General features: G+C 46.0%; 1 long non-coding RNA gene across 1 annotated transcript; it reads right to left on the bottom strand.

The window, feature by feature from the left end:
* Nucleotides 1–1319: 1319 nt before the first annotated feature.
* On the bottom strand, nucleotides 1320–6928 carry LOC121819214 (uncharacterized). The gene is made up of 2 exons (XR_006059452.2): nucleotides 6452–6928; nucleotides 1320–1600 (listed from the first exon to the last, which is right to left on the bottom strand). It is a non-coding gene; the product is annotated as an uncharacterized LOC121819214 (long non-coding RNA).
* Between the last annotated feature and the right edge of the window lie 4259 nt (nucleotides 6929–11187).

Genomic DNA, 11187 nt, shown 5'->3' with positions numbered 1-11187 from the left:
GGTTAGTGATCATACCACCATGATTATCTTGGTCATGAAGATCTTTTTGTACAGTTCTTCTATGTATTCTTGCCACCTCTTCTTAATATCTTCTGCTTCTGTTAGGTCCATACCATTTCTGTCCTTTATCGAGCCCATCTTTGCATGAAATGTTCCCTTGGTATCTCTAATTTTCTTGAAGAGATCTCTAGTCCTTCCCATTCTGTTGCTTTCCTCTATTTCTTTGCATTGATCTCTGAGGAAGGCTTTCTTATCTCTCCCTGCTATTCTTTGGAATTGTGATTCAGATGCTTATATCTTTCTTTTTCTCCTTTGCTTTTTGCTTCTCTTCTTTTCACAGCTATTTTAAGGCCTCCCCAGACAGCCATTTTGCATTCCTTTTCCATGGGGAGGGTCTTGATCCCTGTCTCCTGTACAATGTCACAAACCTCCGTCCATAGTTCATTAGGCACTCTATCTATCAGATCTAGACCCTTAAATCTATTTCTCACTTCCACTGTATAATCATAAGGGATTTGATTTAGGGCATACCTGACACACTTAGACAGCACTGGGCACGTCTTAGGAGTCACTTCAGGTCCTCTTAGTCTCACTACCTCATATGCGTGTTGTGCTTTAGCTGCTGTGTTGTAAACTTCAAGACTGCATTTTCTGCTCCCTCAACATCCCTGCAAATGTGATGTGAGCTCCCCACTCTCCTGATCAGGTGCACCAATGTGATGAGACTGTTCCCTGCCACGAGCCCCACTTCTGGCTTCCTCTGACTGTGACCTAGAGACATTTAAATGCACCAGTGAAATCCCTTCACACCTTTTCCTTGTGTAACTGCATCCTGACCCTCAATATGGTCACTTATCCATGGGTCTTCACATGCCATTTGGGGTCACCATTGCCTGGCTGAGCCTGTTCTATTGGCACATCCTCCACATACCAACATGATGCAGTGTGTGACTCTGACTTTTAGACCCTAGGAGTATGATAAACCTTGTTGCCCACAACTCTTCTATGACCCCTGCCCCCACTGTGTAGCCACACCCTAGTGACCATTACATCAAAGAAAACAGAACAATTACCATGATGAGACTACGTCACAGAGGTCGAACCCAGAAGCTGAATCTGTATGAAACTTTTGACCTCACCTCTCTGCCTCCTGTGACACATCACAAAGACCCTTCACCCAAGCATGTTCTAAAGGCTGTATCCGTAATCTCGAGTCATTCTGGTGATAAGACAGAGACTTTTCCTGCTAGAGATCCCCACACAGGCCAGACAGGACTTACCTGAGCAGACTACTTCAGCATCCCTATCATGGGTATAGCTATCATTACGATGGTCTTTAATATTAGAATGCTTACAGTCACTGACAGTTGACTCCACCCCTTTACATGAAGTATGCAAAAGCCAAATGGGGCCAAGTCCTGGTCCAAAATAAGCCCGTCCAGGAAAACCAATGGCAGCTCCACACCCCAGCTATCTGCACACTACAGATGCATCCTCCAAGCTCCAGTTGTGATCATCCTCTGAGCCCCATTCTCCTGGTGCTTCACTTCCACTCTCCCCTCACAGCAGTAGGCTCCATCCTTCAGCCTCAGCTCCAGAGCTGCAAGAGAGACACAGACACAGGACACAGGAAAGATTTTAGGAGACTTGCAGTGATATAAGTATTTAAAATATTAGCTCTCTGAGGAGCAAAAAAAGTGCATGGTATATAGTATTTGTAGACTTCTGTTGTATAAATATTCCCCTGTGGCCAACTCTGGGCTCCCAATGTGCCATCACTGAACATGGAGCAGGAAGGGAGGCACCAGGTGTTTCTCACGAGCCTGTAAAACTAGCTCCAGGGACACCACCAAGGACAGGCCTTCAGATACTCTGGATGTTGCCCTCCCTGTAGATGTGCCCAAGGCTACTAGGGCCCAGCTTCACCATCTCAGTTACAGCTCATGGCCTGGCATCCAGGGAAGAATCCTCTGTCTACTTCCCCTGTCCATAGGGAGCATCTCATCCAGCTTAGAAACAGAGGGCTGTGGAAACAGGCTCTATAATGTCCTGGCTATTCCTGCCATCTGGTGTCCATGTCCTTGTGTAATCCACACTCGAATGTACCTAGTAACATGCATCTAACAAATGGAATTTGACAAAAGTTATGAGATGTCACTTTAGCCATTAAGTTAGATGACTCTGGTTTCTGCATTAAAAAGGAGTTCATTTGTAGGAACATCATAGATGGAGACATTACTAGTGTTCAGCAACACTTTATGAACATGTGGAAATAGTAATACTTCCTTGCCTGTTTGAAGTTAAGCATAACCCTGTGATCTGGATCATTCAATGAAGTCAAGAACAAATGATGTCAGTTCCCCACAGAAACATTTAAGAGCAAATATATTTTTCTACCACAGCAAATACTGAAGCCTTGTGTTGCAGTGGTAGCATAATGAAATTGTGGAGCATTCAACAACCTGAATGCTTGAAGGATTATGATAGCAGAAGTCCTGCCAAAGTGAACAGAACTTGTCATACAAGGATAAATTTTGCTTGTTTTTTTTTTTTGTTTGTTTTTACTACAACATACCCAGCTTACTTTTACTAAAATGGACAATAACAGCAGAAAATTGACAAGAAAAACACTGAGATAAAGATTAGCCATATAAAATTGAGAAACACCTATACTAATGTCTAAATCCCCAAGAACAAAAAGAGATGCCAGGGTAGAGTAGATTGAAACTTTAGATTTACCAAAAGGAAAAAAAAACAAAACTGCCAATCTAAAATTATATACTCAAAACCATTCTCTCAAGGAATAAAGATCTCAAACATGCCATTACCTAAATGCTGATGTAGGAGACAGCAGCCTCCATCCTCTTGAAAAAAGACCAAAAGGTAGACAATGATCAGTAATAAAAACAGCTCCAGAAAGATCTGGAGTACTCTTAGAAGTCTGACCATGCCAAGACACTGTCATTTGGTGGCATCATTCCATCCTTCAAACCAGCATCACTCAGAGTTTCTCTCACCAGGAGGGTAAGAGCAGGCTGAGTAACCAGTGTCCCTAGCCTTTGGAGGCACCATATGAAAGTCCCACTTCAGGTTCTCTTCACGCAGACCTGCAAAGCTGAGCCAGTCTTATAGAGCTGGCTAGGCATAAGAAAGAAGAGCAAAGGACCAATAGCAACCTCATGGCAGGAGAAATCACACTTCACAGTGACCTGCTCTGCAGACAGAGACAGCAGATTTTGCCCCTGAAAGAATTAATAACCAGCACAGATGATTGTTTCCAGTAGTCATGTATGGATGTGAGAGTTGGACCGTAAATAAGGCTAAGCACCGAAGAATGGATGCTTTTGAACTGTGGTGCTAGAGAAGACTCTTGGGAGTTCTTTGGACAGCAAGGAGATCAAACCAGTCAATCCTAAAGGGAATCAACCCTGAATATTGATTGAAAGGACAGATGCTGAGGCTGAAGCTACAATACTTTGGCCACCTGGTGCAAAGAGCTGACTCGTGGAAAAGACCCTGATGCTGGGAAAGACTAAAGGACAAGGAGAAGAGCAGCAGAGGATGAGATGTTAGAGAGCATCAGCAACTCAATGGACATGAGTCTGAGTAATGAACCATTATTGGTCTCCGTCTTTGCTGCCTTCCTAGGCCTTCCCACAACCTGACCACCTGCAACCATCAACTCCCCCAACAGAGGCACCTGCAAGAGGCCCCAAAGCCAAATGTGTGCACACCATTGGCTCTGGCCACCGCCACTGCTGGCCATGATCCTTAGGCTCTGGAACCGGAGGCACTGCTGAGTGACAGCAGACCCCTGCAACACTTTCCAAACACCACACAGTTGTCAATGCTGTGAATGTCAGCAGCCTGAGCCAAATGGATCTCATGCCCTCCCAGACCCAGTGCCACCTTATGCCTCTGCGCTTGGCACCCTGCAGGACGTTCCAGTGTTCCCCTACCCAGAGGTGAAAGGCTTTCCCTACTGAAATCATAATATAGATTCTGGTACAGGTGACTGCTTTTTTAAATGTGCAGACATCTACAAGAGAATAAGACATCAAGAAGAATCAGGGAAGCAAAATCCCACCAAAGGAATACAGTAAACCTCCTGTAACCGATTCAAAGTAATGGAGATCCAGGAATTCAAAATAGTACTTCAAAAGATGATCAGAGAGTTATAAGATAACTCAAATATTTAATGATACCAATAAAACCATGCAAATAAAATAAGAACAATAAAGATACATAAAATATTTTTTAAAAAGAACTAACCAGATATTTTGAAACTGAATAATAAATGAATGGGTTTCCCAGGTGGCGCTAGTGTAAAGAAGCCACCTGCCAATGCAGGAGATGTAAGAGACTCGGGTTCAATCCCTGGGTCCAGAAGATCCCCTGGAGGAGGACATGGCAACCCACTCCAGTGTTCTTGCCTGCAGAATCCCATGGACAGAAGAGCCTGGTGGGCTACAGTCCATAGGGTCACAAAGAACCACACATGACTGAGGTGACTTAGCAAACACACAATATAATGAGTAAACTGAAAATTCAATACAGAGATTCAACAAACACACTTGACCGAGGGAAAGAAAAGAAAAAGATTCAATGAGTAGAAGAAAGGTCAGTTGAAAGTATCCAAAGAGAAGCAAAAAGAGAATGAAAGGAATATAGAAAGCCAGTGGGAACTGTGGACGCCATAAAGAGGAACAATGTATGCAATGGAGCCAGGGCAGGAGAAGTGAGGGAGAGAAGAATTAAGGGCTGAGGACTTCCTGGTGGTGCAGTGGGTAAGAGTCCACCTGCCAGTGCAGGGGACATCAGTTCAATCCCTGGTCCAGGAAGATTCCACATGCCGCAGAGCAACTAAGCCAGTGTGCCACAGCTGCTGAAACCTCTGCACCCAGAGCCTGTGGTCCACAGCAAGAGAAGCCCCTGCAGTGAGAAGCCTGTGCACTGCAGCGAGGAGCAGCCCTGCTCACCGCAGCGAGAGAAGGCCCGCGGGCAGCAAGGAGACCTAGCTCAGCCAGAAGCAAATAACTAAAACAGAAAGGGGAAAACACAGGCTGAGAATTTCCCAAACCTGGGGAAAGATCTGGACATCTAGGCTCAAGAAGCTAATAAGTCACCCCAAAATTTCAATCCAAAACAACCTTTTCTATGACTCACGGAGTTAACTGTTCAAATGCAAAGACAAAGAATTCTAAAGGTGTAAAGAGAAGAAAAAGTTCTGTCATGCAAGAGGACTCCCATAAGGAGATCAGCGGATTTGTCCAAAGAAACCCTGCAGAACATGAGGAAGGATTGGTGACACACTCCACCCTCACTCAGGGGAAAGCAGCTCCCGGGAGGGACAGGAGACTCCCTACAGAGTCACAGCAGGTCCTGGGAGGGAAAGGATAATTCCAGGCCCCCAGCACATCCGGAAATGAGTCACAGGGACCGGGGCAGGGACTCAGGAACTTATACACCTGAGGCTGTGCTTCAACTGATCCCTACAGACAAGAGGTCCCTCTCCTGGCTGAGGCTCGTCTGATCCACGGTGAACACCTGGTGGGAACAGGTGAGGCCAGCAAGCAGAGCCTCTCACAGAGCCCAGTGCTGCGCAGACACGGCAACAAGCAGAGGAGAGCCCAGGGAGTGGGGGAGAGGAGCCAGAGAGAGGCAGGCAGGTGCGCCATTCTCTCTGATCTGGTTACATGCAGCGGCATGACACCCAGCCCTGTGGGACCCTGTGTGCTTCACAGACCAGCAGACTCAGTCCCTGCTCAGCAGCCCCATTCCTGTCACACAGACAGGCTGTCGCCCCTTATACACACGTGCACACACACACACATTCTAACACACACACACAACATCACACACCCTCACACACTCCTCACACACTCCACAAACACACACACTCTTCACACCCTCACACACACATTCTCTTCACACACACACACTCTCACATACACCCTCACACACTCCTCACACACTCATACACATACTCCTCATACCCTCACAAACACACACCTCACACACTCCTTACCTTCACACACACACACACACAGAGCCTACAGGAGCGCAGACACAGGAAACACGGGGACTCAGGGGCAGTGCTCACACACCAGGCACATGGAGTGTGTGGAAACAACAGAGTCCCAGCTGGGGTCAGTCGCTGGACCTTCCACACACTGGGAGCCACTGGGACCCTAGAAGCTCCCCTGAGAACAAGGGGAGACAGCAGAGGGGACTCAGAGTGACCCAGCTCGGTCCAGACCAAGCCTCACTGCTCTGTAAAATCTGCCGCTACAACCAGTGTAGCCCGCAGAGGAGACGGACCAGCATTCACAGTCAGCGTGGGTCCTTTTGGTCAAAAATACTGAGGCTCGGCTCCAGAACTCCAGACACCTTTCCTTTAACCACAGTGTCTACTCCCTGCTGTGAACCCAGGATAGAGGGCAGCTCTTACCTTGACCACCCATTATGGTGCCGAGGAGGAGGACACAGAATCCCTGGAGGGAGAGGTGTCTGCCCAGAGCCATCCTGACCCCACATCCTCAAGGTCACAGTCCCAGCTGCAGGATGAGCCTATGAGGGGGCATCAGGGTGCTGACCGGGGTCTATGTAGACCACCCTTTACACCCTCCCTCCTGAGAGCCAATAGCAACACCTTTCACCATTTCAGGCACTATTGGAGGCTGCATCTGCCCCTTCTGAACACCAATGAGCTTCTGAATCTTCCACGTCTCCTTATATGAGCAACACAGTCCTTTGACCTCCTGCTTCCGTGGTCCTGAGAGCCCAGTCCCATGACCGGGACTGGGATAGAAAAGGTGCATCAGAAACCTTGCGTGCCTTTCTCTCTCCTAATCACCCTGGTCGACATCTGCAGACTGTGAGATCTCACAGGGTCTGGGTGTGGGATCTGTTGGCCTGTGGAGAATATCTTTGTACAATCAAGTAATGATTTTCCCCAGCACTGAGCTCAGGTTGGAAGCAGAGACCTCAAGAAGTCTTGAAATGCAACAATATTTATCAGGTCAGCAGAAAATGAGGGCCTGGAGTACAGGAATTCACAGGTGACTGTGGAGGCATGAAGTGAGACCCATCAAGTTGGGAGGATGAGATTGCAGGGTTTTCCCCCTTCTCAGAGTGATCTGGAGACTGGGTCCTGGAGCACGTGCCTGCATGCTCAGTCGTGTCTGACTCTTTGCAGCCCCTGCAGTGTAGCTCGCCAGCCTCCTCTGTCCAGCGGATTTCTTAGGCAAGAGTACTGGAGTGGGTGGCTATTTCCTTCTAAAGGGATCTTTCTGACTCAAGGACCAAAACCGTGTCAGCTGTGTCTCCTGCATTAGCAGGCGGGTTCCCTAGGGACATTCAGACATGTTAAATGCCTTTCCCTTTATTGCATTTCATTTTATGTGAAGTATCTCTTTCAGCTAGTCACCAAAAAATTTTTATGGAGAGAAAGATTGCTATTAAAGGAAACAAAGAGAGGAGGAATCATCATTCAACTCTAGTCCTCCAAAATTGTAGCAGGGATCTCTAGAAGAAAGCGTGGAGCTTCCCTGATGGCTCAGCAGTAAAGAATCCGCCTGCAAAGCAAGAGATGTGGATTTGATCCCTGGGTCAGGAAGATCCCCTGGATAAGGAAACGGCAACCCACTCCAGTGCTCTTGCCTAGAGGATTCTGTGGACAGAAGGGCCTGGTGATCCTTTCGTGTCCAATGCAGTCCATTGCATTGAAAAGAGTCAGACACAGCTAAGGAACTAAACAACAACAAGAAAATTAAAGTTTAGAAAGACTAAAGTTTTCTAAACTTCACATTTATCCCCCTCATAAGCTGAGAGTATGGTTTGATAAGATTCAGAATACATTTGTATTATAAACCATAACTAAAGACAGTGCCAAAGGTAATTTAAGGGAACAGCTCCAGACAGAAGGGGAAATAGAAAGTCTTCTTCTACATGACAGCTGCATGTGATGGGGAAAGAAGGGGCGAGTGAAGCAGAGAATAGAAGGGGTTCATGCTTCCTGGAACCATCAGTGACCCCACCTCCTCAGTTCTGCATTTAAGAAGAAAGGTGGCGGCAAGAATGGAATCCCAGGTGGGTTGAGGGGACAGATACAAGCAGAAGGGACTGATGTCCAGTACAGCCATTGATGCCTTGTTCTGTTTCCACTGATCAGAGAAGCTCTCAGATGCTTCCCAGAAAGTAATGCTGATGAATATACAACTGAGAAGGACCATAAGGGATGCGAGAGAGCTCCCCCATCAAAATTCAAGGTCACTAATGTGTTGCCCCCATTTCTCATGCCCCCTCAGGCTCAAGATTCCCATGATGCCGCCCTGTGGTCCAAACAAGCCCAGCCTGAGACCCCCTCATCCTGACTCTGTCTTTTCAGCACAGACATGGAAGGAAGCATCTGTGACACACAGGCCCCAGAGTCCCCACTGGAGCTCAGAGACAGCTTCATGAGCCACACACACATGTCCACCTTAATGTCTCAGCCTGGACAACACCCAGGGCAGCTGCTGGCCATTTAACAGCCCTGCCACATCCCCCACCAGAAGGACCCTCATCCTGGTCCGCAGACACAGCTTCTCTGTCCTGTAATACCCATCCTTCCTTCTTGAGACTCAGGAGAAAAGACAGTTGAATACAAGGTTTCCTCCCTCTAAATATGCTGATATTTACCCATTATTTATACAAGATTCACTTCCTTGTCATCTGGTCCTCTCACTCTCAAACTCCGTGACTGTACCTGAGCCCCATCTCCTTCTATATCTGGACCTTTAACTCGTTAATGATAAAAACTGATTATAAATATCAAAACCAAAATTTAAAGTCAGGGGCTGGAGAAGGACCAAGATCTGCTCAGTCACTTGGAATCGATGCTCTACTCCCTCTGGGCCCAAAGTCATCACTCCTTACCCAGTTATGGACTCCACACCATCACCAGAAACCACCAGACAGATACCTAGAACATGGGACATGCTTTCTGGGGTCCAGTCATCCCTCCCAAGGGATGACACATGGATGCATTTAGTGAACCAGGTACACACGGTCTCACTCACCTTGGGACTGAATCTCACAGGTAAGACACTGTTGAGGTTCCAGACTCTGTTATAGGGAAGGATGGGCTGGAAAGGAGGGGCTAACTCAGGGCTGGCAGGCTGTCCCCAGGCAGCATCCTCTACCCCAGAGATGGGGCAGCAGGGTCAACATGGACCAACTCACCCTTGGAAGAATTTACTTCTTCTCTGACACATAAGAAAATCTCAATGTCCAATCTCATCAAAGATTTGAGAAGGAAAGTTTTAGAGAAGACACTAACCCAGCTGTGTCCACAGTGAACTTGAGCGAGTGGAAGGCAGGGGTCAGGAGAACAGACTCGGGAGCCAGACTGCCTGGTCTTGACTCACAGTTGAGCGGCATGCCATGTGTGGGCCTTGAACAGGGTCCTTACACTCTCTGATTAGTAAAAGGAGGGCTGTGATCATGCCTAGATGACTGAGTTTTGGTGAGGATTAAGTGAGTTGGCGTTAGCATGTGATATTACAACACTAGTTAGCAGTAATACATGTGCTGGTGCTGACTTGCTCAGTCATGGCTGACTCTTTGAGACCCCATGGACTGTAGCCCACCAGGTTCCTCTGTCCATGGAATTTTCCAGACAATAACAGTAGTACATAGTAGTGGTATTATGTACTACTGTTAACTTGCCTTCCTGATGACTCACATGGTAAAGAATCTGCCTGCAGTGCAGGAGATCTGAGTTCGATCCCTGGGTCAGGAAGATCCTCTGGAGAAGGAAATGGCAACCCACTTCAGTATTCTTGCCTGGGAAATCCCATGGACAGAGGAGCCTGGAAGGGCTACAGTCCATGGAGTGGCAAAGAGTTAGTCATTAGTGAGTGGCTAACACACACACATACACACACAGTAGTAGTAAAGAAGCAGAGTTAGGGCATCTCCCACTATCTCGTCACAGGAATCCCAGGACTCTAGAACAGGAATTCAATTCTGTTACCTGGAGCCTTGACTGTGGCTCTTGGAACTCTCCCAGGTGCTATAGGCTGTGATGGTGATTGGTGCCAATCAGAGTTATGAGTCTTCTACACATCACCCCTTCTCTCTGTGCCCCATGCAACTGCTCAAGAACCTCAATCTTACCATTGGTGAGCTTTCGTGAATTAAGTTGTTTACTTAATCATTTTACTTTATAAACTCGAATGTACTTGGCAAAACATTTTGCATCTAATTCAACATAAATCCGCTATGGGTGTACATAAGTTGTAAAGTAGAAAAATAAAAATAAAATAAATTTTAAAAATTTAAAAAAAAAAACATTTTGCATCTAATTCACCTTCATATCCCCAATGCCTGGCTAATTAAAAATCCTAAATGATGTCTTTTGTGTACCTGAATGAATGAATGTCAGCCAGGTATTTTATACAAATCATTTCAATTAAAAAGAAATCTTTTGAGAAATAATTTAACTTGCTGTGAGGATGTAACAGCACAGTGCAAGCTGCATCATTGGTTTGAATGATATTTCAATACTGTTAAATGGTATGAGCTATATGTGGTTCACTCCAACACCTTTCTGCAATGAATGCAGAAAATTGTAATAACTAGAAACAACCAAGCCCCAGTACAAGAGCAGTGCTGAGAGAGCCAGCTCTAAACATGGATGAACGCTGCAAATTTCTCTCTCTATCTGAAGATAAAGAAGACAAACCACAGCACACTGACAGGTGAGGACCTTGAAGCCTCCTGTTCTGTCTTAATCAGATATGGCCAAGTGGTCAGGATGTTTATGTATTTATCATTTGGCACATTTTCAATTCAAACCACACACAACTGTAACAGGAAGCAATTTTGTTATAAAAAATGTGAACAGCTTCCTTTTGAATTAGAAGTGCAGAAGTAAAAAGCAGAAAAAATCTTCTTCTTTTACTGAGGCTATTTGTCCTTATGGATTGTAAAGCAATACAACATGTAGCATTATTATTCCCAAATCACCATGAGAATATGGTGGTTTCAGAGGTTCAGTAATCTCTTTGCTAGGAAAGTTAATAATTAAACCTGCTTGCTTGAGGAAAATTTCCTCAGGACCAATCAGAGTGACTAAAATACTAAATATTTTTAATTAAAAAGAGGCATACAACTCTAACGGAAAATTATTAGCGGAGTTGT

Source organism: Ovis aries, chromosome 3 (genome assembly GCF_016772045.2).
Source record: "Ovis aries strain OAR_USU_Benz2616 breed Rambouillet chromosome 3, ARS-UI_Ramb_v3.0, whole genome shotgun sequence".
Lineage (NCBI taxonomy): Eukaryota > Metazoa > Chordata > Mammalia > Artiodactyla > Bovidae > Ovis > Ovis aries.
The sequence above is the reverse complement of the archived record's forward strand: the minus strand, read 5'-3'. Positions and strand labels throughout refer to the sequence as shown.